Here is a 26,443-nt window from a genome sequence, read left to right as displayed (position 1 = left end):
AAAGATTCCGACCAGCGAAGAAAGGTGATGGCAGCCGTCTCGGCGATGCATGCCTCTCTGTAGCGCACTTTGTGCTGATGCTTGGAGTTGATGGAATCAGATCCCCCAAAGATCATGATGCATTCCTCGAGGTCAGAAAAAGTCGTCCCCCTCCTTGTCCACCGCGCTTCCGTTCTTGGCTGCTGCCTCCTTACCCTTTCCTTCTTTCGGCCCGCTGGCCTATCGTAGGAAGCGCTTGAGGAGCTCGCAGTCCTTGTAGAGGTGCTTGATGGGGTAGGCGTGGTTGGTGCATGTGCTGTCCATGAGCTTGTCGAAGTGATTGGGCTGGTCCTGTTGGGGCTGCTTGCCCACGTGATCGGCTGTGGCGACCAACACAGAGTTGGCCAATCAGCGCCGATCACTCTTATTCTTTTTGCTCCTCTGTGTGGAGGGGCCCTCGTATTGGTCCTCGCGTTTGGCCTTGCCCTTGTCCCGGCCTCCGTTGAAGACCGCTCCGACCGCCTCCTCGCTAGAGCCGTGGTTCGTAGCGACGTCGAGCAGGTCGTGAGTGGTTTGGGGCTTCAGATAGCCAAGCTTGTGGATCAGGGACTAGCAGGTTGTCCCGGAGAGAAATGCGCTGATGACGTCCGCGTCGACGACATCAGGAAGGGAGTTGCTTTGTTTCGAGAACCTATGGATGTAATCCCATAGGGATTCATTGGGCTCCTGCTGGCAGCTCTTGAGGTCCCAGGAGTTCCTCGGCCAAACATATGTCCCCTGGAAATTCCTGACGAAGATCCTCTTGAGGTCCGCCCAGTGACAGATGCTATCTGTGGGAGGAATTTGAGCCATGCTCGAACATGTTCCCCCGCGTAGATGTGGAGGTACTGAATGATGAAGTGATCATCATCCACTTCTCCGGCTCGGTAGGCGAGCCGGAAGTCTTCGAGCCATATACCGGGGGTTTGTCTCCCCGGTATACTTGGCGATGTTGGTAGGCGGTCGAAAGCGCGGTGGGAACGACGCTCTCTAGATGCGTCGGCCAAAGGCCCGTGGTCCCGGGCCATCTGAGCTAGGACTTCGGTCATTGGGTCGGTGACCACGCCTAGGGTGCATCTCACCGGTCCCCTCGATGGTCCGTCCAGAGCCCATGCTGCCTGCTATCACCGCCTAGGGTGCATCTCACCGATCGAACAGATAAAAGTTACTCTTTGTCCACGAGAGAAGCAATTCTCGCTTTTTGAAAAGTCAAACATTTTAAACTTTGACTATAAGTATATAAAAGAGTACTGTCATTTATATTGCAAAATAAGTATTATTAGATTTGTTATAGAATATATTTTCATTATAGTATAAACTTGGTTAAAGTTGAGTTAGATTGATCGGTGCGGATCCCATAATTATATTCTTTGTGCACGGAGTTAGTAAAGTCTTTCCTTTTCCACTAAAGGCGAGAGAACAGAGAACGGCATGCAGAGATCTCAGGCGATGAGGCGTTTTCACCACGCTCCCTTCTGCAGGTTCTTCACACTTTTCCGCCATCAGACATTCAGAGAGTTTCATTCGGTCCTGACAAGGGTGAAGAAGCGCAGAGCCGCACTGCGTTGAACAACGAGAACCCGTCCGCCGTCACACAGCTGCTGAGATGTGAGCGGGCGGGACGAAGCTGAAAATCATTGCACCCGCCGCTACCTTGACGCCTTGGTTCTCATCGTACAACTAACTCGACACGCCAAAGCCCCGCCCGCCCCGCGCCGTCCGCCCGTAGAAAGCTACTGTACGCGCCTACGCCCCACTCCACATCGATCGATCGCCTTCGCCTCGTCTCGTCCCGCCCGTGCTCGTCGTCGACTCCGCCTGCCTGCCTGCGCGCCACTCCCTCGACATCGTCGGGCGCCAAAACATCCCGGCGACGCCCTTCCGTATGGAGGACCGCGCCACGGCCAATGTCCGCGTGGACGGCGCGCCGGCGGAAGCCACGCTCAGCGACGTGGAGCTGCGGTGGCGCCGCGGCGCTGCTGGCGGGGCGGAGCGGGCGCTGTCGCTGGAGCGCGAGGTGCTCGGGGTCCAGGTGACGGGGAAGGAGGTCGTCGTCAGGGCCTTCGTGGCGGCGGGCGCGGCGAGGGCGCTGCCGTGTGCGGGTGCGGCCACGGGCGCGGGAGGGAAGCGTTGCAGGAGGGACTTCGTGCTCGAGATGGCGGGCGGCGAGGGCGCCGCCGTGGCCTGGGGCGAGAGGCTCACACGCTGCCTCGACTCCTTCGGTACGTGTGCTTTCACTGCTCACCAATCAGGCAGTCAGGCTCAGGCTAGATGGAAACTAGTCCCCTGTTTTAATTTGCACTGTACCAGCTTTCAGTCTAATTAATGATGAAAGATCAGCACCAGCCAATGAGCTAATCACTTCTGTGATGCAATTTCATCCACAGGCCGGCCCAAGAGATTGTTCGTCTTCGTCAACCCTTTCGGCAGCAAGAAATGCGCCAAGAAGATCTACGACACGGAAATCAAGCCTCTGTTTGAAGCTGCGGGTGTGAGCATCACACTGCAAGGTTCAGCATGTAAATAAAAAATGTGGATGCTTTTCCATGATTTTTTTTGATAAATTTTCCATGAATTTTTTACCAAGTAGTAGGAGTAATGTTTCCCCATGTTGTTGCGGTTATATCGATCCGTTTTGTTCGTAATCTGTTTCAGAGACCGAGTCGAGGTGGCGTCTTCCCTCGACCTCGCAGAGTACGACGGCGTCGTCTGCGTTAGCGGTGACGGCGTCCTCGTGGAGGTTAGCGATACATCACGCAGCCTGATGTCTGAATTTTTTTAATAAGTAGGTAACGTGTGTTCACGGCTGGCATGACAGGCCTTCAATGTAAGCGCTGACTTGCGATTTCTTCATCCTTAGATTATTGAGCTAAATGCAAGTACTAGCTAAATGCAAGTTGACTCCATTCTGTTAATTCATTGGTACATATCAAACTTTATTGAGCTCGTCTGGAATGCGGCTGTTTATTTAAGCAAATCCAAAACCGTGCGAATTCGTTGTCAGTTGTTCCCCGGTCAAAGTTTTTTGCACTTGACGTGATACCCATTCCTCGTCCTTACATTACAAGTGCCTTCCAAAGATTTCGTGAAGGAAATATTATCTGAAAACGTACTGTTGCTAAAAAATTGCTCGGAAGTGATTGCTTCAGCAACCACTCCTACATTACTGTTCATATTCTGAAGAAAACTAGCAGCCGCAGCCGGCAACAGATGGTGGAGTAGCACAGCCGAGCAGCCTGTAATAAAAGGTGCTTACAACTCTCATACCGTACTGTCTCTCCGTTCGAAAAAGTTGGAATTATTTTTCACATCAGGTTCATTTTTGTCTCACGCTGTGATTTCGTACGTAGGTAGTGAACGGAATTCTTCAACGGACAGATTGGGAGGAGGCAATAAAAGTGCCTATCGGGGTAATTCCAGCAGGTACGGAAATCTTACACTCTATGTTCCAAATTATTCCAAATTATAAGACGTTTTTACTTTTCGAAATATATAGTAGTTTACACTTATATACACTATGTCTAGATGCATATGTAAAAGAAATGTATGTATCTAGAAAAAGCAAAAACGTCTTATAATTTGGAACAGAGGGAGTACCAGTTAAAACACTAGTAAGCGACCAAACAGGCCTGGTCTGGTCATGTGTGCAGGTACAGGAAATGGCATGGCTAAATCACTTCTGCATGCTGCCAGTGAGAAATACTCGGTTTCAAATGCTGTATTTGCCATAATCAAAGGTTACTTCTCTAATTTCTTTCCCCCCTATCATGCTCAAAACTACATGACACATGGAGATTTCCAGTGGAGAGAAGGAAATATGAATTTCTTGGCGTTCAGGTCACAAGCAGTCCTTAGATGTCTGTACCATTTTGCAAGGGGACACGAAATTTTTCAGTGTCTTGCTAATGACCTGGGGTACGCACTTGATAAAACAGTCAGATTTTAATGCAACTTTTTATTATTATTAGTATCTGATTAACTTTAGAACGTCTCAGGTTTGGTGGCCGATATAGATATCGAGTCTGAGAAATACAGATGGATGTGCATGCTTCGACTTCTATGTATATGCTCAACCATTACCATTTCTTGGCAGTTATTTATTTTATCATGCCTGAAGTCTTAACAAAGCTCTTGCCTTGTTTCAGGCTGTGGTGCGCATAATGAACTTGCGAAAATACTGTGGAACTATTCAGTTCGTGCCGGCCCCAGGCTATGAGGCATATGGAGAACCCATCAAGCAAGTCAAGAATTCCATTGTAGAGTCTCTGGAGCAAAATGGAAAATCTCATCCGTCATCTTATCCAGGTCCTTCAGTTGAGTTTCAAGCTTCAGATTGGAGATTTATTGATGGCCCATTTATTGCAGTTTGGGTAAACAACGTGCCATGGGCTGCCGAGGATATCATGGCGGCTCCAGAGGCAAAGGTAACCGAATATAGTCTCTTGCAATTTTAACATTTTGTCAAGGGTGTCCGTTTCCTTTCGAATTTCAAAAACCTGGCATAGCTAGTTTATTTACTCACCAAAATGTTCATACAGAACTACTGTTGTCAAGATTAAAACACTTCTTTTCAGTTGCTACTTTTTTATTATGACAAGGGTATTGCATTTTTTTCTGGATGCTGTAACGGAATTGTCACGACAAACATTAAGAAGTAGTAATAAAAAGTTTAAATGTACGCTTAGACCATCAGAATGATGAGTGATTCTGCATGGTTGGTATAGAAATCATTATGCGTCATGTATTTGAGTGTTTAGTTCCATACTTCTTCTGGATTTCTTTTTGTCAGTCTTGATTTAGTATATTCGACTCAAGGAAGTTGAATGTTGTGATTGTTGTGCAGTTCTCAGATGGCTATTGGTCATACTCAGAGATTGTCCAAAGGCTGATCTTTTAGCTCTATTGCTGAAGATGAGAGACGGGACTTATGTCAAATCACCATATGTTACATGTCTAAAGGTTAGTTTCTCTCATCCACTGACATTAGGACGTTGCAACTTACAGTGAAACTTTCCTAAAGGTTAAATAAATCATATTAAGTTATGTTTTGACTGAATATTCTGATGTTAAATAAGGCATTTCAACTTATGTCTTATTGTCAGTGCAGCATGATTAATTTATCATGGTTCAGGTCTTTCATCTCTTCTCAATTTAATAGTACATCAGTATCAAAGGAAATGATGCTACTTATGGTGACTTCTGCAGGTGATATCTTTTAAATTATCACCAGGCCAGCTTGTTGAGAACCCAAAAAGGGGTGGCATTATAGACGTGGACGGTGAGGTAATTGCTAGAGGAAAAGGAACATACGGAAAAAACGAACATCAAGATGTGATGGCTTATGGCCATCCTATTCAGCTGACAGTGCACCAAGCATTGGGTACCATATATTGCCCTGACAAGATTCGCTGAAGAATGGCATTGCCCAAACGAAGTTGCCTACAAATGGCCCAAGTCTTCGAAGGAAAATGCTGAAGTGGAGATACAACAAGAAATGGACCTTACAATATCCACTACCACGATCAACACCACCCCCCCCCCACAAGCCAATGAAAGCAGAATCTAGAAAAAAAAATTGGTAAGACGAACTGTCATTCATGTATGTCAGAACAAACACCCCAAAATGACCCTTCCTTTCTGCCCTTTCTACTCTCTCCTAAGGTTAGTTTGATCATGTCGATTGTTTCTACTGTTGCTCAATAACTTTGTGTTGTTCTTTACAAGTTTTGACCAATAACACAGTGTAGGTGTTAAAAAACACAATATAGGTGGAACTGTTCATATATCTGTGCACTTCCCTAATTATATCTTTTGGGCATTATACATTTATTCTGAATGTACTAGTGATCTATTTTGATTCAAAAAGATTAAGACACTTAAAGTATGCACAGCTTTTAAACATTTTTTATCATCCACTTCATTCGAAAATAAATTCAAAACGTAGGCACATGATAATTTCTTCATGATTTTATCTATTGACCAAGATTTTGAGAGGTGCTTAGAAGATGTTTACTCAAAGGCTGTATTGAATGCATTTCTAGGTAACCGCAACCTGAGTCTACCAGAATGTAAGGCCGAGCTCCATCACCATACTTGGCATGACAAAGGTGTGTCCAGTGGAAGAGCCAAGATTTGATCATAGGTGTGTGTGGTGGTGGGTGGGTGGACAGGGGAGGGGGAGGGGTTAAGGACCAAATGGCCTAAAAGGGGGTGAGTTGAGATCTACAAATTTGAAATGACAAACCTTAGCCTATACAAATTCTAAACCGTCAAAGCTTTTGGCTCCTAAGTTTATCTAAAAAGCGATCTAATGGATCCTTAGGGCCAACAAGCTAATCTTGTCCTTAGCAAAGATCACACCGAAAGGAATATCCTTAGAGAGCAAGAAAGAAACCAACGCTAACTACACTACCATGAATCCTAGTTGTCACTCAAAGGAACTTGAAAGCAATGAAAGCAATAAAGCAAATAAAAGAAAGCACAAGAGACAAGATTTTTTTCTTATGGTATTGGGTTGTAGCTCCACAAGTTTGTCTACCATGAGAAAAAAAATCTTGTCTCTTGTCCTTTCTTTTATTTGCTTTATTACTTTCATTGCTTTCAAGTTCCTTTGAGTGACAACTAGGATTCATGGTAGTGTCGTTAGCTTTGGTTTCTTTCTTGCTCTCTAAGGATATTACTCTCGGTGTGATCTTTGCTAAGGACAAGATTAGCTTGTTGGCCCTAAGGATCCGTTAGATCGCTTTTTATTTGCTTTATTACTTCTGGAGCGGTGGGTTTCAATACCATGTACAAACTTCTGGAGCCTCCTCACAACTACACCACCGAGGATGGTCATCAAGTCCTCCAACAAAGCTATCTAGGTGTTGGCAAACACCAAGAGTATCAAGTCTTCATACTTCTAACTCAAGAAACCCAAGCAAGAAAATCGGTAGCACTCATGGCTAACACTCAATCCTCACTTCTTAGTTTGAGTAACTCTAAAAATGCTTCACTATCCTATCTAGAAGTGTTGGCAACATTGAGGTAGAAAAAACAACTCCAAATGAGCTAGGGGTAGCATTTATATAGAGGGTAAAGAGACTGTTAGACATTGAAAAAGCTAGCAAATGCAGTGATCCGCCGGCTCCAAAAGGCTACGGCAGATCATCCAGTGGCGTTGTGCTGGTTGATTCATTCAACAATTTGTTGGTAATATACTAGAATATTCCCTATTGTATGATACACTAGTAGGTCACATAGTCCCATCGGATCATACGGTGAACTATAGAGACTTTGTCAACTGATCACTAAGCCCATCTTGGCCCACTAGATGATCCACTGAGGTTCATGCTTGGCAATATTCTTAAAAGGTTGATGCATCCCAACTATGCACTCATATGATTGTTAAGCCTCCAACCTCCCCTATCTCATGAGTCATGAGCCCATCACTTTTTCTTAGGTAGCCAAGCAAGTTTAGGCTACTTGTATTGATCTACATGTCTTCAGGACCCATATCTTCTTTGGGAGCTTCCTATTGGCATGAATGCCGATGAAGGAGCATCTCCTCCTAAGGTTGGTATTCTATGCCAAGCTTGTTGATGTATCTTGAGGATTGAAGGAGCATCTCCCTAAACTTGTATTCTCTTCATGCAAGTCTGTAAGTGATAGAGGACAAAGAAATAGCATTGCAAGGTTCATCGTTAGAGGGTGAAGTTTTCTTAGATTTCTTGGAGACCTCAACATTATCAAGAAGTTCGTTATATGTCCACCTCAAGTTGATTGTGTGTGATGCAAAGAGTGTTAATGTTCCTCTTGGATGGCATTATAGGCAAGATCAAGTTCTTCATGGGACTTGGTTAGCTCAATATGAAGGTCCTTGATCTTGGCAAACCCACTCTCTATCTCCTTGCAAAGTTTCTCATTGTGCTTTTGGGCTAAGTCATTGTACTTAGCAAGTAACTCGGAAGTGTTTGCTCTCAAGTTCCTTGTTTGTCACACTTTACTTAGCACTTGAATTGTGCTTTGCAAGGAGAGCAGGTGGTTGAGCTCAAGGGTCTCATTTTGGGTCTCAAGAGACTTGATCTTCCCTTTTTGCTTCATGATGATGGCAGTGAACTCATCAAGCAAGTTCATTAAGTCATTAGAAGTTAGCTCATCATCACTTTTACTTTCACTACCATTACTATTTGTTATCATACATTTGGCCATTAGACATATCAGAGGTGATGGTAGTGTGAAGAACCATGAGTGATGGTAATACTTGCCATGTCTTCCTCACTTGAGCTCGAGTCTTCAGTCTGAGATCGACTTCTTGGTGATGAGGACTTGTCGAAGAGCTTCTTGTTACTCTTCTTCTTGGGCTTTTCTTTTTGTCTTCTTCCTCCTCACTCTCCTCCTTCTTCCCTCCCTTACCCTTGTCAAAGTTCTTCTTCTTGTTAGCTTCTGGATAGCCCACCAAACATCGTACCGGGTAGCCCCGTGACGTGTTGCCGGTTATCAAACACCGACAATGATATGTGATCGTAGTCACTACGATTGTAGCACTTGACCTTGTCCATCTTCTTGGGCTTGAACTTGTTTCTCTTGGGGTCATAGTTCAACTTTCACGCCCCAAAATCTATGATTTGGGATGTGACAAGAAAATACTCTAGAAAATAAATGATTTACTATTTATAAAATTTTCCTAACCTTTTGTTTATATGTTGACAATTTAGATAGTGACAAAAAGAGTTTCTAATTTTTATAATTTAATTCAATTGTTTTATGCATTTCAAAAAGAATGAATAATGTCTTTGATGCAATAAAATTTTAAATGTTTTCAAATACGCCTAAGATTTGACCCAAAATCATAGCTTCTGCAATCCATTGTAAAGTCTCTGAAATACTATTTCCTGGAAAACCCCGATCAAAGTCTTGAAGACCCTAATCTTGTCTCTGCACCGAGCCTTTGCTCTCTGTATCAAATGACTAGCGCCAATCTCGAATCCAGTGCTTCCAACAAATCTTTAAAATCTAGTCAAATCCTTCGAAACAACACTCTAATCCAAGTTCCAAAAATCATGATCAGTCTTTTAATCATGCAAAACCCTAGCTCAAAATGCTCAAAATATCCATTGCTTGAAATCTAAAAAAAAATCTTTAATTGACTCCTTGCCAAAACCCTCCCTCCTTTCTTTCTTGTATTTCCCTTCTTCGGATCAAAACCCTCGCAGTCGACTTGTTCGGGCTTCTCTCCAATTGAACCCAATATCCCAACTCCTCTCTTTCCAGTTTCCACTGATGGATCAAGTCTACAACTCCGTCTTCCCTTCTCACCTTGGACCAAACCCAAACCAATCCTCTCCTTCCCTGGCCAATCCCCTTCCTTTCTCCTTCGGTTGCCGCCTCTTCCATTTCTTCCCCTTCATCTCCCTCTTCATTCACCTATAAAATGGAGTCCCTATCTCCGCTAACTCCTTTTGCAGCCCTATTTTATGCCTCTCCCTTGATACTATCCCCTATCCCAAAAAGAATGCAATTCTAAATGTATTCTCGGTTGCAATGCCTAAAGTTTCACCAAATATATAGGTAAAAATATTAATGTTTATGACATCAATAAATATATTATGAAAATACGAATCTAATAATACATATTTAGCATGATAAATATTACTATTTTTATATAAATTTGATCAAACTTGATAGAACATAGGCACTGTTCTAGAATAGTATGCTTTTTGGGATGGAGTGAGTAACCTCACTCTTCTGTTGCTTTCACGTGGAGGACACAGAAGTTCCGTGTGACACAAATGTCGGGTTTTCATCTAATCTAAACATAGGTACGACACAAGTGGATGAGAATAATAAATGGGATATGAAAACATATAGAGTAATTGATATAATTAGCAAAAATCTATCACAACTACAAAAAGATATCAGAGTATCCTTTATAGGTATTGAATTCGAAATAAATAATCAGACGGAAAGCAAAGATAAGCAATTTTAGTCAACTATATGCTCCCAAATTTATCCATGAGTTTCAATACTTATCTCTTTTATAAAAAACATTAATCCCTTAAAATTGACAACCCGTGTAGGAACATGGGTTGACGAGCTAGTAAGCATAATGAGAAACAGAATGGGACCTCCAAGTTGCTCATGAAAAGGATGATCACAGGTCTACAGTTCTTTTATCAAAAAAGGAACCAGAGAGTTACAAAGTACCAGAACATCACCGCACAAAACACGAGCGACATCAGTTCCAAATTTGAACGTAGGGGGGAAAGAATAAAACAATAGAATAACAGAACAGGTTCCAGATTGGAGGAACCAACAAGCAGGTAATCACCAGACTGTCGCTGACAAGTGACGAGCCATAGCCTGGCGGCTCGCCTGGTGCTGGAGCCTGGTCGCCTGGAGAAGACAACTAGACAAGTTGGAGCTGTGGAGGTTGGCAATCCAATGCCAGCGGCAATCGGCCAGAGCATGTTACTGAGGTCGATGCCCCAGTGACGATGGAATCGAGGTGGAGAGGATGTCTCCGCTCGTAACATGCTGCGTTACAGCGGAAACAAGATCGCTGATCAACTGATAGAAATTAGACTAGTTCAGTAGTTGTTACGAAGAAGAAAAAGGAAGTAATTCAAACATCAAGAATTTATATACTTACTTGAACAAAATATTCCGTAAGCATTAGTGAAGCCAGATCTTTCACCTTTTAGTTGCAAAAATGGGCACGCTTCATCTAACTTGCTTCCAGCGGATATGGGCAATCTTCGGCCAGCTTTCTCCATCAGGTGCTCGGCAGCTCTCCTTCAGGAGTTCACAGTCCCATATGTCTATGCGCTGAAGGGTGGATGGCAGATCTAGTAACGACGATATATTGGGGCAGGCATGGATATCGAGATTCTTCAAACTAGACAGACACTTCAGGTTTTTTTGGTAGGTACTTCATTTCACTATCGCATAATCTCAGATGCTTGACAGATGAGAAACTTGCAGACTCTTCAAACGTAACTGATGATTCCTTGCAATCTTGAAGAGAAAGAGACATTGGGATTGTAAAACCTTCTGCCATGAGCATGTGGTTTAGCAATTCGATGCTACTAACAGTGAGTGATTCCTGGACACGGAACTGTGAGATGCACTCAACAGAGAGGTTTCGAACCTCTGTCAAATGTAAGTTCTGGAGATACAGGGAAGACAAGCCTTCAAGAAAGCACAGATCGGGGAAATGACCTAGTGACAATGTTTTAAGTGAGGTCAGATGGGCAATCGACAAGGAAGGGGAGCTTCTGCAACAAAACATACTAAGGTCTTTCAGTTGTGGCAAGCCATTACTGAATGAATCAGCTGCAAGCATACAACCACATATGAAGAGCTCAACAAGGGACAACCGTAAAAATTCTGCTCCACGTGCCAGCTCTAAACAAGGGCAGAAATAAAATCTAGACTCTAAGAGAGATGCAGCAGCTCTTAAGCCACCTAATGATCGGAGACACCAACAAGATGAGATGGACAAGCAGTCAAGCTTTGTCAAATGCTTAAATACCTCTTCTGACGGAAGCGCAGTTAAAGTCATAATCTTATCTAAAGCCAAGGTTTCCAATGAAGCCAGGCCACCAAGGCAAGCAACTAAAGCTCCATCTGTAATACTGCATGAGTCAAGCTCAAGACACCGAAGCCCTGATGCTGGAACCAGTGGCAGTGCAATGCTCCTTCCATAAATGAGCCTCATCCTCTGTTCATGGCAACATAGCCATGCCCTGATGGAATCTTCTTTCACAAATAATTCATCTCTCTTTTCATGTCGAGGATCCATTTTTATAATTCGGAGATGTTTTGATATGTCATCATCGATCAATGTCACCAACTGCTCCAGAGATGAATGTTCTTCTAATAGTACACTCCTAATACATGACCCTGAATCCACCTCCCATAACGATGCAAGTTTAGATGCCAGGTAGTCGGTAATTATGTTTTTCCTCAGATCATGCTGTTCCAGCTCCTTTTTGGTGATAAACATGATCAGCGGGCACCTGCTAATTGATAAGCTTGTAAGGCCGGATGGAAGACAGGATAAAGTCTTAAAATTCGGAACGTTGTCAATCGTCAGATTAGAGCAATGCCAAAGGAGCTCGGAATCAAGTGGTAGGCCTTCTAACACACTACAATTAGCAAGCTCGAAGACTCCAAACTCTCAAAGTAGGAATGCTCATGAAGCCAGCTTGGAAATGAGCCAGATTTGTAACCATTGACTGCGAGGCCACTCAGTTGAGGCGGTGGTGTCAGATCTTCTAGAATATCCAAGTGTAAACTATCTTGTGCATCCATATCATTCTCGCCACTCCAGACAAGCTGCAACTCTTTGAGACGATTTTTCTGATATAGCTTCGACTCCAAGGCTTCGCTCTTTCTGGTGATATTCTCAAGGTTTTTTATTGTCAAACAGCCAGCAAGTTCATTCAAGTCCTTCAGCTGTCGCAACTCATATCCCTTCTTCTTATGCACAGAAAACTCATGCAGGTGTTGGAGCGAAGTAAGCTTGCCTATATTGGGAATTTGGCAAAGGGGTCGTTCATACAACCAAGTATGTTTGATGAAACTATCGTACCCTTCAAGACGATGTAGCTTACTTAAATTGAAGAGTTTGTTGGGCAAACTTTTGACTTTGCCATTTAACAAAAGAAATTGTAAGTGATAAAGAGTACATAATGATTTTGGGAGCTCAGAAACTAATGTCCTGATGAGGTTCAAATACCGAATGTGCTTCAGCTCACCAACAGATTCAGGCAACTTGCTGCTGTTGTAAAATGACAAATATAATACACGCAACTTCTTCATATGCTGCAGTATCTTATAAAAAAGATCACTTGCATCATCGATCAGTGGATCGATGCAGATAACAGTACGTAAATGATGTAGCTTGTGGATAATTTGTCTATGCTTTTCCATACTCTCAACACGAATGGATAGATGTCGAATAGTGCATGCTATTTCTGTCACCTTATCATCTTCTAATCTGAAGCAGTCTTCTCTAGCCAGTGACTCTGCCAAATCATGAAGGAGATCGTGCATGATATACCATGGACCAATATATCTTTCAGAAACCAACTGAAAGAAAGATCCACAGACCATCTCATTGAAGTATTCAGTTGCAACATCCTCCATTCTCCTACTCAGTTTGTATGAATCAACGAGGCCCTCTGCAACCCAAAGATGAACCTCTGCGTAAGTGGATGTTATACTTGTGGCCTTTTGGAAATAAGCTGCAATACTGAAAGCACCTCTGCGTAAGTGGATCTAACTTCTCGTAACTCCACAACAGAGCTCTCCTGGGCTCGCTTAGATTGTCAATCTTTAGAGTAGCATTCCATTCACTCACATCCTTTTTCCTGCTCAACCGGGAACCCAGAACTTTTGCTGCCACTGGAGATTGTCCAAGCCTTTTAGCAATCTTCTCTGCAGTCTGTTCTAGCTTCAGCCGCAACAGCTGATCTTCAATTTCTACTCCAGAGAAGGCATGGTGTTTGAAGAGTGCCAAGAACTCAGCATCTTCCATGTTACCCAACCGAATGACTTGCTTACAGCAAAGAGCAGCAGGGAGTGTGTCCCGTCGAGAAGTTATCGACACTTTGCTTCCCGCCTGCTGAGAAATTAGAGGAGCTACAAGTTGCTCCCATTCTGTCTCATTGTCAGATTCCTGAAACCAAACATCATCCAACACAAGAAGAAATTTTTGTGACTTTTCTAGCATATCCTTCAATTTATAGTGGAGTGTCAAGACTATCAAGACGTGGGCACTCTCCCTTTGCTGCACACTCGATAATCTCCCGCGTGTGACGATGTATATCAAGCTTGCGTGAGATGCAGACCCACATCCTGACATCAAAATATTCTTCTACCCTCTTGTCATTATAGACGTACTGTGCCAAGGTAGATTTCCCCATGCCTCCAGCTCCAATAATAGCCAAACCTGAAAATCTAGATGAACTTGCCTCAGGAGCTGTCGACTTGTTGAGAAGAATATCCACTACATGATCACGATCTTGGTCACGACCGAACACCTTTGAAGTGGGAAGTGATGTCGTTGTGGGAGGAGTAGCAGTTGTTGGTACAGCACGGATAGCAGCTGGCAAGCCAAGAAGCTCACGGAAATCCTTGGCTTTCGCCAAGATGTCCTTCAGTTCATGAAGTTTGCGAATTAGCCTTCTGTTGTCAGGGAGCAAGTTGCGAGCCCTGCCCGTTGCAGCTTGAAAAGGCTTCAGAATAGTTGATTTCATGGAGGAGGCATCCTCCTCCAGTACGGAGTCCTTCCCACTCTTCGCTTTGCGCTTGAGGAGGTTGAACTCGTGCTCGTCCAACAGGTCCTCGGCATCATAGAAGGCTTCTTTGATCTGCTGGAGCCATGCCTTCAGCTTGTCCCTATGGGGACTCTTCTCTGCTGCTTCAATCACCAGGTCAAACTGTGGCAGGACGGTGGTCTCCAGTTCTTGGAGCTCCTGCGCCATGTCAACGCTGAGGTAGGTTGAAGCTTCAGCGAGGAGCTTGTTGACGATTGGCGATACCACCCACCGTAAGCCGGCCAGTGCCACGTCCGCCATCCAAGTGTACTAGTTTGTGTGTTTATTGGCACCTTTGCAAATGAAGAGATGTTGGATGGAGGTGTTTCCAGAACTCCAGATGAGAAAGAAGAGAACAAAATGATGAATTGGTAATGGCACGAGGTGTTGGGAGATGGGAAACGAGCAAAAACTCAAGACTACTTTTTTTTTTCTTTTAGCTTTTCCTCTTTTCCTATAGAGGGGTAAGAGAAATGGATGAACAGATAATTGTGTATCTGGAGATGGGAATATAAGACACAACGGAAGAGTAAAGGGTGAACGTCATTACTATTCGTCTATTTTGAAGCATGCCATTACAATTCTTCGTTTCCCACAAATATGCCACAGAATACGTATGAACACAGCCTGGGTCCAGCTACAGGCGTATACGAAGACGTATACTTCATCTCCCCTGTCACTGACACGCGGGCCCCATATGTCATCTTCTTCCTCCTCTTCTCCGAATCTCTCTCTCCGGTTCTCTCTCTCCATCCTGAGCGCCAAGCCGCCATGGGTCGCTGCCTCCTCCTCTCCCGCCCGTCCCCTTTCCGGCTCCGCCTCCTCCGCGTCGCCCTCTCCACCGCCGCCCCGACCCTCGGCCCCACCTCCACTCCCGCTCCCCCTCCGCGGCACGAGCTCCTCCTCGAGCACCTCCGCCTCCGCCACCTCAAGGACGCCTCGTCCCCTGGCGTCCCGAGGCCCGCCTCGAGGGCCGCGGAGCGAAGCTCGTAGCAGGGGAAGGGGAAGAGGGTCGAGGCCGCTGAGAGCTTCGAGGAGCTCGGCCTCGGGGAGGAGGTGATGGCTGCGCTCGGGGAGATGGGCATCTCCAAGCCGCGAGCAGCAGCAGCAGCACAAGCCCTCCTTGCTTCAGCGTCTCCACCAAGCACCGCCGCCGCCATTGCCGGGGTCGACCCGAGCTCGTCGATCTCCTCGCACAAGCCATCTTGCGCCCTTCCGTTGCTTCCATCGGCTTCACAAGCGCATGAGGAGGCCATCTCGCTACATCTCGTGGCTAACCTGAGCTGGAAACCTCATCTCCCACGGACGCCGGCGGACCTTGGGCCATCCTCATCGACGCCGGCCTCACCCGATCCGCTCTCACCGGCGAGGGCACCCTCGCTGTGTTTGCAGGGCCACCCTCAACCTCCTCCGCCGTCCGCTAGCCCTCCACGGTCGCTGGAGCGCCATGCCAGCATCTCACGATAGCCCTGGACGGAAGGTAAGGTGATGAGGAGAGGGGGAAGAAGAAGATGACATGTGGGGCCCATGTGTCAGTGACAGGGGAGATGAAGTATACGTCTTCGTATACGCCTTCAGCTGGGCCCAGACTGTGTCCATACGTATTTAGTGGCATATTTATGGAAAATGAAGAATTGTAATGGCATACTTCAAAATAGACGAATAGTAATGGTGTTCTTCAGAAATGACAAAGTTATAATGACACAGATCCAATTAACCCAAGAGTAAAGGCAAGACGCTTTATAATTTTTTTCCTTTTTTTGAGTAGGATGTAGGAAGAACCAGTGAGTGGAGAGACGAGCAAGGGAAGTACTTCTGCTAGGAAAAAGCGATGGAGTCGGCGGGGAAACCTGGTGGAGTCAGAAAAGACGAGATGAAATAGTAAGAGAAACCAAGATAAGAAACAACCTAGAAGCAAAGCGTGTTCGGCTGATCCATTGTCAGCTTGTTTCAGTTTGTTTCAGCTTATTCTCTCTCACAGAATACTATTGAATCAGTCGAAATCAGCCACAGACTGAATAGATGCATCTGTAGACGAACACAGAAGGAAATATCTAACAAGTCAATATACCAAAGGAAGAGTTGGAGAGTTTACACAGATGAGGACGCCAAAGGGCGCTGGAAGTAGAGTTGCCGGAGCCGGCGACGAAGAGGATGCAAGGTTGCCGGAGTAGTGGACTGACCTCTCGCCCCTAGAGCAGGTGCTGTATTGCAAGAGATGAATATGGGACGCAGGACTGTACAAACAGCCAGTCAGGATGGATCTGCAAAATATTAGACTCACTTGTCCCAAATTATTTCCTTTCGGGGACTCATTGCATTGCTGAGCTTACCTGCAGAGAAGACTTAGCCGTTGTTAATAGCCCACTGGGGGCAATTAGCTGCATGATTTAGCTCTAGGTACACCCAACGGAAACAAAAACAAAACTCCTACTGATAGTGACCGCTGGTATAAGCACATCAAATAAAAACATCAATTATTGCCTTATAAAAAACTAAAGCATCAATCAAGTTAATTGTATGGAAGATGATCACGCTACCCGTGTCACAACTTTCTTTTTATTTTGATTGCCATCGTTGGCCTTATAAAAAACTAAAGCATCAATCAAGTTAATTTGGTAGATGTTGTGACCAAGAATAGAATATGACCCACTCGGTCTTTGTTCTACAAGAAACCAATGACAATCGGCCTTGTTCGGCTTACTTTATAATCTGACTTATTCAGCTTCTTTTTTCAGCTGAAACAGTGTTTTTCTCTCACAACAATTCAGCCGGAACGGTGTTTTTCAGCCAATTTCAGTCAAGCGAATGGGGCCAACAAGGACCTTATTGCAATTGGGTAAAATGATTTTCCACCTAGGCACACATATTACATGGTCAAGATGAAGGTATTTCTTGAACTGCAACAATTCTGGAGAGCATGACAGGACGCGGTGAGACTGAAAATGTGAAACAGAGATGAAGGTCACAGCAAAGTCTTTCCAATAATTCTAAAAATATACTCCTCCCCATATTCATGAATGGTGATGCTGAGTTCAGATGGAAGTACAAGCCAGTCATCATCTTCAAGGAGGGGTTGCAGAACTAAAGCCTTTCTAGCAAGGCAAGATAAGAAACGCCATCTCGAAAATAAAACCAGTATTTTAAGGACAGCTTCAGAAGTTGAACAGCAAGAGTACATGAAAATTTTCAGATTTTGACGATATGGTTCCAAAAATAAAACAGTGCTTTAACAAACCTCGAAGTAATAACACAAAAAATAAACTCAAGCCATTCTGATGTCGAAGAAAGACTTAAACTAATTGTTTTGCTCAAGTTTCCAATTGTACCAAAAGGCACACCAGAGCACACTAGCAAATAATATTAATCATAAAGATTCAAAGTAAACTGATACGCCTACTTCATATTCTTACATGCAAGTCTAACAAAAATTCATGGAACAGTTCCAAGTGGTTCCATAACATCCTACAATAAAACAAGTTGACTGCCTGCAGTAGCTCACAACATATAATCAGTAAAAGGGAGAGTCTGTTAGGGTGGTATCAATGTTGGAACATACTGGTCTTGCAAACTGCAAGGGTTAACAACCCCAATAGCAGACACTGAATATGATTTTTTCTGACAAAAGCATGCAGGTTAGCTAATGCAAAAAACATTCAAAGATGACAAACCATACTGTCGGGGACCAATACTAGGGTACCCGAAGAGGAGGAGCTAATGGTCATCAACATTGATTCATCCGAGCAGTCAAGAGCGTGCTACGGCTCCAACCGGCCCCAAGGTGCACGGGGTCCGCCTCGCCCGACCTCTGGGGGCGGGCTCCGCCTCGCCTGACCTAGAGCCCGTGATCTCCGTCTCGCCCGACCTTGAGGCCGCGATCTCAGTCTCGCCCGACCCCTTGGGTGCGGGCTCTGCATCGCCTGACCTCGAGGCCGCGATCTCCGTCTTGCCCGACCCCTTGGGTGCGGGCTCCGTCTCGCCCGACCTCCAGCTACGCAGGCTCCGCCTCTCCCGACCTCTGGGGGCGGGCTCCGCCTTGCCCGACCCCGAGGCCGTGGGATCCGTCTCGCCGACCCCTTGGGTTCGTGCTCTGTCTCGTCCGACGGGGACCCATACCTCCGTCAACCACTCTAGGTCCAAGCGTATGGGCCTGGGTCAAAGCTCTGACACCGGGGAAGAGACTGACACGACTCGATGTAACCCGTGGCCATGATGGGCCATACCTGAGGATTCACATCAAGAACAGCGTTGGGCGTGCCGGTGCTGTTCTGTCTAACCCTCGTACGAACGATGATAGGCGCGCCAGTTCACCACGACGTCCGCCGAGATGGAATGGAGCGCCATGATCGGCAGACGACGCCTGCGCATGGCGTTAGTGACGAATAGGGCCACGACGTGGAGCCATCCCTGTGACATCTGTAGGATCGGCGGGACCTACATGAAGAAGAAGAAGAAGAAGGACCTAGTGATCCTAAAGGCCTTCTTCTTACTCTGATTCTTCTCCTTTTCCTCCGTTGTAACCCACGCTTTTCCTTGGCCTATAAAAGGGAAAGCAGGGCGCCCCATGAAAGAGATCGACCCATCAAAACCCAATCGATCTAGAGCCGCACGAAACCGAACCACGAGATAAAAACACAAGAGCATGACACAAACACATGACTGAGCAGCGATCAAGCTCTCTGCACCTGTTCACTCCTTCCACCAGAGAGTTGGGATTCTTTCCCTCTCTCGCCTGTTTGTACCCCCTACTACAAACTTTCAGTGCTAGTAACATGAGCAGCAGTAACGAACTAGATGTAGAGACTTTCTGCCCGAACCATTATAAACCTCATGTCTTCTAAGCATACCATCCAAGCTAGACACGCAAGTACTAGAAATTTACTCATCGGTGGTAACTCGAAACACCGACAGTTGACGCGCCAGGTAGGGGCCTTTTGCGCATCTCAACATCCACACTAGGTCTCGGATGGCTAGTCATGGCATCAGCTGGGTCCTAGGCGCGCACATGTGCTTCGGAAACCTAGACTTCATCGTCACAACGGAGGGAGAGTTGGCGTAAGCTCCCACCGCCGTCCAACCTCTCCACTTCACCGGACTCAACATGATCGCCGAGGCGTTTGAGGAGCTATGGCTGCAAGCACCGGAGGCCCGCACCCCTAGGAGTGACCAGCTCCTTGGCTTCGATTATAGGAGGCTAGGACGTAGCTCGGTGCCTTCCTAGGACCCTGACCGTCCTGGGAGGACCTACGCCACCTCACCTTCTCGTTCACCAATGTCGTGATGCAGCTTGCTGGAGGAGAGCCACTCTCTCCTGGAATACCTCATCTAGAGCACCTCGACAGCACTCCCGTCTGGTCTCCGCAACACCGCAGAGACCGTTGGCCACCTTGTGGCGCAACACACGCCTCCATCCCCTGCGAACGATGAGTTCGTGGGGATGACCGAATATGTCGCAGAATCTTTCCACAACCTCCTCGTAGGATAATTGGGGTCACCCTCTGACTCTGACTCTAGCAGGGGGAGCCATCACCCCTCGCATGAATGTTTCATGGTTGGTACCCATGAGGGATACGTCGAAAGCATCCACGAGGAAGAGGCTACCCCAACAAACAACCTCAACGACGAGGTTGAAGGGGATGTAGGGGCCCCACCTCACCTGCGAGTGGAGCAGCTGAAGGCATGGCACCAAGAGATCGATGAAGCATGACTCCAGTTTGAGCAGGAATACACGGAGCTCGAGCGAGAGATCGAGCGCCACGGAGATGGTGGGCGTGCGCGCGCCATGGCTCACAACGTGAACCGAAGGATCATCGAGGACGATGAAGCCCTCCCATACTTTACCCAGGTAAGCCACAACATCACTGCTGTGGCAGCCTTACTTCCGAGAGCTTCTAAGGCCCACGATGCCCAAGGATCGTCGGGCCCATCATGAGATTCACATGCTACTCAAGCGTGCAGCAGTGAAGCAGGCCGAGAGCTCGTTGTCCCGACAACGTGATCTCGACGCCAGCTAGCGCGCGCCCTCAGAGCGACCCAACATGGACGTGTTAGTCCACCAAGCACAGCAAGGCAGTAGGCCATGCACCATGGTCCTTGGTGCATGAGCGTCTCGGCCTTCACCGTGACACGCGCGACACCCTCGACGCCCATAGACGTACCCACGACGATGCGAGGGAGGGGGCAAGCCACGGCTACCACCCTCGTCATGGTGGACGCTATGACAACGGCGAGGACCAAAGCCCGAGCCCTGACTTGCTGAGACCTTAGGCCTTCGACCGACACATCCTCAACACTATCTTACCACCGCGGTACCGACCGCCGACCAACATCCTAAAATACTTCGGGGAAACAAACCCTGGACTATGGCTCAAGAATTATTAGCTTGCTTGCCAAGCCGGTGGAGCAGATAACGATGATTTCATTATCCACAATCTTCCATTATTCCTGGCCGATTCGATGCGAACGCGGTTAGAACACCTTCTGTCCAATCGAATCCAAAGTTGAGCGGACCTAAAGGAGATCTTTGTGAAAAACTTACAGGGCACATACGCCTATCTTGGGAACCCATGGGATCTCAAAAACTATCGACAGAAGTCTAGAGAAACTTTTCATGGGTACATCCAACGCTTCTCCCGGCAGTACAATGAGTTGCCCAACGTTGCCGACGCTGACGTCATAGGAGCTTTCCTATCTGAGACCACCTGCGAGTCCCTGATTCAGAAGCTAGGACATAAGGGCCTGTGAACCACTAAGGAGCTCCTCGACATCGCCACCAGCTATGCCTCGAGCGAGGTGGCGGTCGGGGTGATTTTTGACTGCCTCAATGGCAAGGCGAAGCGGGATGAGGACACCGGTGAAGGTGCCTCCAACCGTCCCAATAAGAAGAAGAACAAGCAGCGATGCGAGGGCTCTCTCATGGCCACCACCGACTGCAAGGGGGGTTAGAAGCCCACCGAGGGTACGTCGGACCACTTCCAGAAGCTACTCAAAGGGCCATGCCCGAACCATGCTTTCCCCATCATGCACCTATACAAGGACTACGTCCTCATGAAATGGTTCTTGTCCGGAGGCTCCAACAAGGGGGAGCATAGGAAGAGCCCAGCTAGATGAAGCACGCGATGCTGCCCTCCTCCACTTGGCCAAGTACTAGCAAGCGTTATGCTGGTACCACAGCCATCGAGTGCGGGGTCAGGCCTTCAACATCGGGGACCTAGTGCTCCGCCTCGTCCAAAGCAACAAGAACCACCACAAGCTCTCTCCGCCGTGGGAGGGACCATACATCATCGCGGAGGTTCTCTGACTAGGCACCTACAAGCTCAAGACCATCAACGATGAAGTCTTTGTCAACGCCTGGAATATCGAACAACTATGTCACTTTTACCCTTAATTCATGCACTCTCTCTCTTATTAGTTTCGCTATCAACTCCTCGATCTTTAAGTGACACCTGACCCTAGCAATGGCAGGGGATCGGGCCTCACTTAAGGGCTGATATGAGCATATCTATCTGGTAGACATTCTTTATGTCTGACCCTTTCTCATGTTAAGACCCAATTGTGAAAATAGACGCTGAGTAAAACTGGTCAGACTGTAAGAAACCTAAGCCCTAGTGGCTACGACCTTTTTGCTCACCAGCGTGATTAGAGTTTTTTTTCGCACCCCGAGCTTTTTAGCCTTAACTACGGAAAGAGTCAGTACACGTCTAAGAGTATATTCGCCTGGTAAACATTCTATATGCCTGACCCTCTCTCATGTTAAGATCTAGAAGCAAGGGTTGTGGAAATGAACACTGAGTAAAACTGGTCGGACTGCAAGAAACCTACGCCCCAGTGGCTACGACATTTTTGCTCACCAGCATGATTAGAAGTTTATTCACCCGCACCCCAAGCTTTATAGCCTTAATGATGAAAAGGGTCAGAATGCATTAACCTTTTTATACAAAAAGGGGAGAAGGGCTAAAAATCTATTTGGCCATAACAAAATTTAAGAGCTTGTTCACTTGTTACAAGTTCGTCGCCTGTCTTATCTTCCTAACCAAATTCTTAGAGAGGATGATCTCATCCTCTATCTCCGTAGGAAAGTCCTATGCCAGCGGGTCACCCAAGTCGGTCGGATGGCTCGAGCGCTGTCAAGAGATGGGTAAGGAGTAGTAGGATGCCCCATGCGGGTTATGCCGACTCCGTCACGAATGACGGACCCGGATTCCACTCGATAGGGATGAAAATAGTCAGGAATGGTTGGGAAAATGTCTTAACCATTCCTGCTCCTATATTTTTTTTGCCGAGAACGAAAACGGGAATGGGAAGGCCAGACGGGAAAACAAAACCGGTATCACGGGATATCGGGAATGGAATATTTCAAACAGGAACATGTCAATTACGATCGGGAAGCGGTAACACAAAACAAGAACATCAATATATGTAACCACTTAAAACAATGAGCTCGATGCAACAATAGCAACCATATGAAAACAAGTGGACAAGTTCATAACGTCCTGGAGTGTTGTTATATTGTTGAACCATGAAGGATACAGAATTGATGGCTGAAACCAAAACTTAGCAACTACTATATATCCATATTGCCTTGCCTCATCCAGTGAACCCACACTGACATTGACTTCCCCTCCATGTTTAGAAACAAAAATCATTGACATCTACTTCTTCATAATCTACCAGTTTGTTGCACACACCCGGTCAGTCTCACACCTCACCATTTCTGACATCCTTGTTCTAGTCTAGATGCGGCTAATGCAGCAATATAACTATGTGGAGGGAGTCACCAACAATCAATTTTTAGTTCTGAATCCATCATCGGCTATGACTTGCATCATGGCAAAAAAAATCAGTGCAGCCTCACACGCTAGGGGCTGGCCGGGGGCAGCGGCGTAGGTGCTCAATGCTTGGCCACTTGCAGTCGCTAGGGGTAGCCAGACAGTCTTGCTCTCGTAGAGAGGCGGAGGCGGCGGCGCACGGGATGGGAGTCGCTGAGTCAAGGACTCGAGGATAGCGGATAGGGTTTGGCCGCCATTTTTGGGACGGACGGGAGGGAGTAGCGGATGGGAGTGGGCTGGGCCTATGGCGTGGGGGAGTAGGAGGTTTCGTGGGCTGCATCAATCAGTGGGCTGATTATGAGCTTTAGGTGTACAAAATATAGGAATACCACCGGGAATTTTGCTACCTGAATACGGGAACCATGAATATGGTCGGGAAAATTCCTTAACTGGATTCCATTCTCGTTCTTGCCTAAAATACGGTGTTGGTTTCCTGTTTCCTATTTTTCCTGTAAAAATGGTATGCGATCGGTTAATGCGGTATATGGTGTCGGTCGGTGCAGGAATTTCCCATCCCATTTTCATCCATACCAAACCCATCACTCGAGCCATCAAGGTAAGTCTTATGCCAGCGGGTCACCCAAGTCGATCGGATGGCTCGGGCCACTGCCGAGAGACAGGTCACCCTAAATTTATGCACGTTTTCTCTTATTAGTTTTGTTATCGATTCCTCGATCTCTAAGTGACACCCGACCCCAACAACGGCAAGGGGCCGGGCCTCACTTGGGGGCTAGTAAGAGTGTCTATTTGGTAGACATTCTCTATGTCCGACCCTTTCCCACGTTAAAAAACCTAGAGGCAAGGTTTATGGAAACAAATGCTAAGTAAAACTGGTTGGACCACAAGAAACCTACGATAGTTTTTTCTCACCAGTGTGATCAGAGTTTGTTGCCCGCACCCTGAGCTTTAGCCTCTGCTTTCCTAGGAAGGGTTTGGAGGGCCCACCAGTGGAATCTCTATTGAGGAGATGGCAGCATGTCACCCAAGTCGATCGGATGGCTCGGGTCACTGTCGAGAGATGGGTAAGGAGCAGCAGGATGCCCCATGCACGTTAGGCTGACTCTGTCATGAACGATGGACCTCAATTTCACTCAAACATATCCGGTAAGAGCTCCCCGAACCCATCACTCAAGCCATCGAGGTAACTTTACCAACCCCCACTGTAGTTTTCTAGTGCATGAGCATTCATTTATCCATTCTCATACATCCAAGCATCGCATTGCAATTATTGCATCACAATGCTTCGCGCCATGTCATGAAGCGGTAGTCGTCTTATTTGATATGAGTGGTGACCGACTGAGGTTAAAAGGCCAGCCCATGAAGGGCTCAAGGCTGCCTCGTGTCAAACAAAGCTAGGGGAGAAAACACATATTAGCCCTAGCGGCCTTTGCTCGACCCGCTCTAAAGCAGACAGGGTCATCTCGACCTTCTTGTTCAATCCTAACCTTGAGCCAAGCCCACAGAATCTCCATCTAGGGGAGGCTAGTGGGCCACCTGAGTCGGTCTCTAGAATGACTCAGGCATCTACCGGGAGGCAGGTTAAGGAGCAGTGGAATGCCACATGAGGGCTATGCCGACCTCATCCTGAACGATGGACCTAGATTCCACTCGAACGTGCCCGTTAGCGAACTCACTAAGCGCGACACTCGAGCCATCGAGGCAAGTGTCGTTAGCTCAACCCCTCTAGTTGCGGAAATCGTGGATAGGATGGCGCATAAAACTCGGTCGACCCCTACCAAGCCCAATAGGGCTTGGGGGCTCGAGCCACCCAACCTCGACTCAGGAATTCGACCGACTGAGGTTTGAAGGTCGGCCCACAAAGGGCTCGAGGCCACCTCGCATCGAATAGAGCCAGGGGAGAAAATGCATATGAGCCCCAGTGGCCTTTGCCTAACCCGCTCAAAAGCGGACAGGGTCATCTCGACCTTCTTGTTTGATCCTAACCTCGAGCCAAGCCCACAAAATCTCTATCGAGGAGAGGCCAGCGGGCCACCTAAGTTGGTCTCTATAATGACTCAGGCATCTGCCAGGAGGTGGGTTAAGGAGCAATGGAATGCCATATAAGGGTTATGCTGACCCCGTTATGAATGATGAACCTAGATTCCACCTAGACATGCCCGTTAGAGAGCTCACCGAGCGTGTCACTCGAGCCATCGAGGCAAGTGACGTTAGCTCAACCTTTCCAATTGTGGAAACCATGGACGGGGTGACAATTAGAAAGACGAGCCGACCCTCGACCAGACCCCCGCTATGCATGGGTGAAAGGTCCTAATATGGCTAGAGGGGGGGTGAATAGCCTATTTAAAAATCTACAAATCAACTAGAGCAATTTGATTAGTATGACAAATAGCGTAATGCAAACTTGCTCTAGCTCTACAAGGGTTGCAAGCCACCTATCCAACAATTCTAGTTGCAATGATTACTTAGGCACACAAACTTGCTATGTAATTACTCACTAAGAGCTCTCAACCTTGCTACTCTAAAGAGCTCAACTAGATGAATAGAAATAATAAAGCAAGCTCTCAATTCTAATTACACTAAAGAGCTTGTGTCAACTAGTTTGCAAAAATGTAAATAAGTGAGTAAGGTGATTATACCGACATGTAGGGGATGAACCAATCATAAGATGAATATATAGCCAATCACCGAGAGAATGCCAAAGACAAGAGATAATCGATTTTCTCTCGAGGTTCACGTGTTTGCCAACATGCTACGTCCCCGTTGTGTCGACCAACACTTGGTGGTTCGACGGCTAAGAGGTGTTTCACAAACCTCATCCACATGATTGGACACCGCAAGAACCGACCCACAAGTGAGGTAACTCAATGACATGAGCAATTTACTAGAGTTACCTTTCGGCGCTCCGTCGGGGAAGGTACAACTCCCTTCATAATCACCGAAGGCGGCCACTGAACAATCACCAACTCGTGCCGATCCTTCACCGCTGCTCCAACCATCTAGGTGGTGGCAACCACCAAGAGTAACAAGCGAAATCCACAGCGCAACACGAATACCAAGTGCCTCTAGATGCAATCACTCAAGCAATGCACTTGGATTCTCTCCCAATCTCACAATGATGATGGATCAATGATAGAGATGAGTGGGAGGGCTTTGGCTAAGCTCACAAGGTTGCTATGTCAATGAAAATGTGCAAGAGTTGTCCCTTGAGCCGGCCATGGGGCTATAAATAGAGCCCCCATCGAATAGAGCCGTTATACCCCTTCATAGGGCAAAACGCGCTCTGACCGGACGCTCCGGTCATACTGACCGGACGCTGGCCCTCAGCGTCCGGTC

At 46.7% G+C, this 26,443-nt stretch overlaps 2 pseudogenes; one reads left to right on the top strand and one right to left on the bottom strand.

The window, feature by feature from the left end:
* Nucleotides 1-1,538: 1,538 nt before the first annotated feature.
* LOC136459158 (sphingosine kinase 2-like) lies at nucleotides 1,539-5,893 on the top strand (annotated as a pseudogene).
* A 5,118-nt stretch (nucleotides 5,894-11,011) lies between these two features.
* LOC136456679 (putative disease resistance protein At3g14460) lies at nucleotides 11,012-14,596 on the bottom strand (annotated as a pseudogene).
* Between the last annotated feature and the right edge of the window lie 11,847 nt (nucleotides 14,597-26,443).

The sequence above is a fragment of the Miscanthus floridulus genome, chromosome 6 (assembly GCF_019320115.1).
Source record: "Miscanthus floridulus cultivar M001 chromosome 6, ASM1932011v1, whole genome shotgun sequence".
NCBI classification, from domain to species: domain Eukaryota; kingdom Viridiplantae; phylum Streptophyta; class Magnoliopsida; order Poales; family Poaceae; genus Miscanthus; species Miscanthus floridulus.
Note: the sequence above shows the minus strand (reverse complement) of the source record. Positions and strands in the feature narration are given on the sequence as shown.